The sequence below is a fragment of the Suricata suricatta genome, chromosome 11, assembly GCF_006229205.1.
Source record: "Suricata suricatta isolate VVHF042 chromosome 11, meerkat_22Aug2017_6uvM2_HiC, whole genome shotgun sequence".
Taxonomy (NCBI): domain Eukaryota; kingdom Metazoa; phylum Chordata; class Mammalia; order Carnivora; family Herpestidae; genus Suricata; species Suricata suricatta.
Window position 1 is genome coordinate 37,267,921 of NC_043710.1, and position 6,318 is coordinate 37,274,238.

The 6,318-nt window shown below is 40.1% G+C and overlaps 1 protein-coding gene and 1 long non-coding RNA gene across 5 annotated transcripts in view; one reads left to right on the forward strand and one right to left on the reverse strand.

Moving 5' to 3' along the window:
- NELL1 (neural EGFL like 1) overlaps nt 1–6,318 on the reverse strand; it is an 890,650-nt gene that overhangs the window by 317,638 nt on the left and 566,694 nt on the right. The gene's annotated exons all lie outside the window — the stretch shown is intronic.
- LOC115271603 overlaps nt 1–6,318 on the forward strand; it is a 33,555-nt gene that overhangs the window by 25,137 nt on the left and 2,100 nt on the right. The window contains exon 3 of one of the 2 annotated variants that reach the window (XR_003900020.1): nt 4,299–4,415. The exons of the other annotated variant lie outside the window; for it this stretch is intronic. This is a non-coding gene — a long non-coding RNA (uncharacterized LOC115271603). Of the gene's footprint in view, nt 1–4,298; nt 4,416–6,318 lie in introns of those variants that run through there. 2 annotated transcript variants of the gene reach the window in all.

Below are 6,318 nucleotides of genomic sequence, written 5' to 3' on the forward strand. Positions count from 1 at the left end.
TGGCCCACATCAACCATGTTCAATATCTCCAGTGCTCCAACTGTAGTCTGCCATCATCACGCATAAGAGTTATTGCAATATCCTCCTATCTGGTCTTTCTGCTTTCATGTTTGCCTCCTGGTGGTCTAAAAAAACTCACAGAAGCAGAAGTAATCCTTACAAATAGACAAATTTAATCATGGCATTACTTTTTTTGTTGTTTTTAAGAGCAAGAGAGAGAAAGAGAGGCTGAGCCTGAGTGGGGAGAGTAGGGCAGAGGTAGAGAGAATCTTAAGCAGTCTCCATGCTCAGCTTGGAGCCCAATGCAGGGCTGATCCCATGACCCTGGGATCATGACCTGAGCGGAAATCAAGAGTCAGATGCTCAAATCACTGAGCAACCCAGGCACCCTTGCTACTGTTCTTCTTGATCATTTGCTTCAGCCACCTAGGTTTACTCAGTGTTCCTTTAGGACCTCCACCCTTGGGGACTTCACACTAGCTATGCCCTCTGCCTGGAACAGTCTTCTCAGATACTGTGTGACTCTTCTCCTCACTAGTTGAAGTCTCCCTCAGGTATCATGGTTTATATCAAAGAACAACCTCCCTCAATCCTTCACTCTAATCTCTTACCCTGCTTTAGATTTTCTTCTTGGTATCTATTGCTAATTGAAAGCAGACCATAGAGTTATTTGCTCATTTATATTGTCTAACTTCCCAGCTTCAGGGAATCTGCTTAATTTCCTGCTATACTCACCATATCTAGAACAAATTTTGTCAGTAACTAAGTATCTGTTGACTAAATGAACTGAGAAATTAGGCTGAGCTGTACTTTATAGGAGATTTAAAGGATTTGATGGGAATTTTGATTGTACATAAATCGCATCTCAGGATTTATCACATACATATGACTCTACTCTAAAGCATATGATCAGGATAACTCTATTCAAACTTAATTTAAAGACAAATGTGATAAGCTAGAAGCATTTCTTCACTGATATCAGCTGGGTTCCCAAGAGCTAGGCAAGCTAACTTCTGGAAGATAAAGCATTTCTGAGAAAACAAATAATAATGGTCTTTTAACTATAGTAGTATAAAGAAACTGCTACCTGGTATTTTGTATCTTCTTTTCTTGGTAAAATATCAGTGTTGCCGTATCATTCTTTTACTCTATACAGGGACTGCATTCCAAACTCCTTAGTAGAGCATTCAAGACTTCCTGGATACCAGCCTAGCCGATCCACTGGACTCCTCCTAGAACTGTTTTCATTTTCTGTTTTCCACTAACCTTATTATCCAGCACAATCACATTATAATCTATTCCCCAAAGAGACCATGAACAAATATACCCCTAGGACTTTGCTCATGCTCTTCCTCTATCTCAAACATCTACCCCTTATACCCATTTGGCAAACCCCCATTTGTCCCGCAAATTTTAAATAAAATGAGATCATTTCTGTAAAACCTTCCCTGACTTCTATTACAGCAAGTGCACAGACTTAATAATGATTAATCCTTCAAAACACAATAGAATTGTGAAGTTACCAAATGTCTATCCAACACAGATTATAACATCCTTAAGCATGGGGATGACAACTTATCCATTATTTTTAAAAAATATAATATATTGTCAAATTGGTTTCCATACAACACCCAGTGCTCACCCCAACAAGTGCTCTCCCCAATGCCCATCATCCACTTTCCTTTCTCCCCCACTCCATATCAACCCTCAGTTTAGTCTCTGAACTCAAAAGTCTCTTATAGTTTGCCTCCCTCCCTCACTGTTTGTAATGTTTCCCCCTCCCCATGGTCTTCTTTTAAGATTCTCAAGATCCACATGAGTGAAAACATATGGTATCTGCCCTTCTCTGACTGACTTATCTCAACTTAGCATAATGCCCTCCAGTTCCATCCACGTTGCTGCAAATAGCATGATTTCATTATTTTTCATTGCCAAGTAGTATTCTATTGCATATATAAACTACATGTTCTTGATCCATTCATCCGTTGATGGACATTTAGGCTCTTTCCATAATTTGGCTATTGTTGAAAGTGCTCCTATAAACATTGGGGTACATGTGCTCCTATGCATGAGAACTTCTGTATCCCTTTGGTAAATTCCGAGCAGTGCTATTGCTGGGTCATCGGGTAGTTCTATTGTTAATTTTTTGAGGAACCTCCATACTGTTTTCCAGAACAGCTACACCAGTTTGCATTCCCACCAACAGTGCAAGAAGGTTCCCGTTTCTCCACATCCTTGCCAGCATCTATAGTCTCCTGATTTGTTCATTTTAGCCATTCTGACCTTGTGAGGTGGTATCTCAGTGTGGATTTGTTTTGTATTTCCCTGATGATAAGTTGAGCATCGTTTCATGTGTCTGTTGGCCATCTGGATGTATTCTTTGGAAAAGTGTCTATTCATGTCTTCTGCCCATTTCTTCACTGGATTATTTGTTTTTCAGGTGTGGAGTTTGGTGAGTTCTTTATAGATTTTGAATACAAGTCCTTTAGCTGACTTGTCATTTGCAAATTCCATCAGTTGCCTTTTAGTTTTGTTGATTGTTTCCTTTGCAGTGCAGAAGCTTTTTATCTTGATGAGGTCCCATTAGTTCATTTTTGCTTTCAATTCCCTTGCCCTTGGAGATGTGTCCAGAAAGAAATTGCTGTGGCTGAGGTCAACGAGATTGTTTCCTGCTTTCTCCTCTAGGGTTCTGATGGTTTCCTGTCTCACATTCAGATCTTTCATCCATTTTTAGTTTATTTTTGTGTATGATATAAGAAAGTGGTCTAATTTCATTCTTCTGAATGTTGCTGTCCAGTTCTCCCAGCCTCAAGAAAGTCGGAATAGAAGGAATATACTTAAACATTATAAAAGCTATTTATGAAAAGCTCAGGCTAATATCATCCTCAATGGGGAAAACTGAGAGCTTTCCCTGAGATTAGGAATATGACAGAGATGTGCACTCTCACCACTGTTGTTTAACATAGTGTTGGGAGTCCTAGCGTCAGCAATCAGACAACAAAATGAAATAAAAGGCACCAAAATTGGCAAAGAAGTCACCAAACTTTCACTTTCCCCAGACGACATGATACTCTATATGGAGAATCTGACAGATTCCACCAAAAGCCTGCTAGAATATTCAGCAAAGTCATAGGGTACAAATTCAATGTACAGAAATAGGTTGCATTTTTATACATCAATAATGAAGCAACAGAAAGAGAAATAAAGAAAGTGATCTCATTTACAATTGCACCAAGAACCATAAAATACCTAGGAATAAACCTAACCAAAGCTGAAAACTATAAGAAGTTTATGAGGGAAATTGAAGAGGACACAAAGAAATGGAAAAACATTCCATACTCATGGATTAGAAGAATAAATATTGTTAAAATGTCAATACTACCCAAAGCCATCTACACATTCAATGCAATCCCAATCAAAATCGCATCAGCATTCTTCTCAAAACTAGAACAAACAATCCTAAAATTTGTGTGGAACCACAAAAGACCTCAAATAGCCAAAGTAATATTGAAGAAGAAAACCAAAATGGGAACCATCACAATCCCAGACTTTAGCCACTACTACAAAGGTGTAATCATCAAGCAGGAAAGAGTATCCAATGGGAAAAAGTCTCTTTAACAAATAGTGCTGGGAGAACTGCACCCTATTCATTCTTGAAAGAATGCAGTATTTTGTGTATAATGGATGCTTGACAAAGGCATCAAGGGTGTTAAATCTTGTCTTCCTTGCTTCAACAGGCACAACATAAGATATTCTTTGCTGAAAACCAGAATTACTTTAGGTCCAAGTTTCTCTCATTTCAGGGGTATTCTTTTCTTACCCCCTTGACAGCTGGCCACATTTGATCCCATGAGTTTACTCCTCTGAGCTCTCTATTTCCTAAGCTTGGACCAAACTCTTGTCTCTCTTAATGGTCCCATTGGTAATAATGATGGCTACTACTGTCTGACCCTCTAACTCTGCCCATGCTTCACAAACTTTCTCATTTAAAGTCTATACAACACATGGGGTAACAAAATCAATTGTCATGGTTAATCTTATATGTCAACATGACTGGACCAGGGGGTGCCCAGATATATGGTCAAACCTAATTCTGGTGTTTCATGTAAGGATGTGTTTGGTTGATATTAATGTTTAAATCAGTAGATTGAGGAAAGCAGATTGCAGGCCACAATGTGGGTGGGCCTCATCCAATCAGGTAAAGACCTCTATAAAACAAAAGCATGACCCTCCCTCAAATAAAAGAGAATTCTCCTGCCTGACAGCCTTTACAATGCAACATTGGTTCTTTCTGACAGATGGTTTTCAAGGTAAGACATCATCAACTCTTCCTGATTCTACACAGCTTTCAGCCTTTGTATTTCAACTAGGAAGTTGGCTCCATTGATTTGGACAAGGCCAGCCTCCATAATCATGTGAGCCAATTCCTTATAATAAATCTCTTTTCAAATATAAGTGTGTGTGTGTGTGTGTGAGTGTGTGTGTGTGTGTGTCCCCTTCTGGTTGTGTTTCTCTGGAGAAAGCTAACACAGTAAGGAACTTTACCAAGGACACAGTGCCAATAAACTACAGAAAAAGAAATCCAACAAAGTTCTGTTTCCAAAGTCTACACTTAAACAAATACCACCCATGTGGTATAATGAAGAAACAACTTTTATTTTCTCCTGACTCCAAAGAAAGATATTCCTCTTGCCCCTGGATGAACTCTTGGTCTTTGTCAAGTTCCCTAACTTCTTTCTTTACACTCAGATAACAGAAAGTCCTGTGAACAACTGTCAAGCACTAGACATCAATGCAGACTCCAAACTTGTTTCAACATCTAGTCATTTAAGGGGTCCAACTAAGGTTGGGCACTTACAGTGGGAGAAAGGGAATTTCTGTTCTCATGCCAGAATGAGGTTGCCAGAAGATACTAAGAAAAGCGGGCATGGATTAGATGGCAGGCGCAGTCACCACTTGGGATACGGATCTCTGGTGGCGTATGCAGAGTTACAGACTTTTTCATGGATACTTCCCTCCTACCACTGCCATGGATGCTGACTGTCTCTTAGGTAGTCACTACAGCTTTAATTCATGTCTCCCTTCCAATGTTCTTATACTCTTGTTGTTCCATTGCCACTCCCTTGCAGCTTTCTTACCAAACTGAAAGTGGCTCTAGTCTAGCATATTGGCCATGGGAAGACACTCATGCCTCTTCCTACTGCTTTTCAGAGAGTGCTCATCTTCTCCACCACAGCTATAAGCTCACACCTGCTTCAACTCCAAAGCAGTTCACCAGCTTATTTTGACAACATTCTAGTTTTCCCTGGGAGCGACCCAGATTCAGGTTCATTATGTCACCAAACGTCAGAACACACGTATCAGGCTCTCCAAGTGATCTAGTTAACAGGGCTCCCAGGCTTGATAAGAGAGAAGGTGCAAGCACAGGTGGAGGTAAAGAGGCTCGCAGGACAGATTTCTTTAAGAAAAGTTGTCTTTAAGAAATCCTAATCATGCTCCCTTAAACTTTCCATAAGCTTAAAGTGGGTGAGGACTTCAAGAATCATGAAACTGGCTCCTAAAATACCTACTTAGAAGTATTTTCTTAGTGTAATGGCATCTTTTGATATTGTATACTGACTGTATCTTGGGGCCACACTGGAAGATGAACAGTCTCATTCTAACATCTTCTTGTAATGGACACTCTTATCCCTCTCCTACATCTTATTGGGCCTTACCATTTTGTCACACAGCTGTTCAATTTCCCACTTCCAGTATCTGCATCCATGAGCCTGAATGGAAGGTGGTAGTAGACTAGGACTATAAATTATTTTTTCCTAGAGCAGCCATCCACTAATGATTCACCCCCTGAGTAAGATATACCAAGAGGACAGTTTCCAATTAGGATTGAGCTCCTGTTGTCCACAATTGTAACTCACGTCTCTTTTGTGAAGCACCCAACACTGGTCATCTTCCCCTTCCTGTCTGACTCTCCCAATCCCTTATCAGGGTTTCCTGTCCTTGTCTCCTAAAGAAAAACCCAAGAACTCAAATCTTTTACTCATAGTCTGCTCCTGGGGGAACCCAAACTCAGATATTCTTAAACTCTTAATAAGTCTGCTACATTGTCATTGTTTTGACACACCAGGTCCTTCCTTTCAATTTTTAACCCATGGCCCAGAGCAAGAGTCTTAGGAACAAGGTAGTCGTCACCAAGGAGAGCAGTCAACTATCCACTGTAAGATGGCTATAGGTTCCACAGCCCAGCAAACTGAACATTTTTAGGTCAATGACAGTTTGATACCATGAAGATAACTGACCCCAGGAAATCAGGCTGAG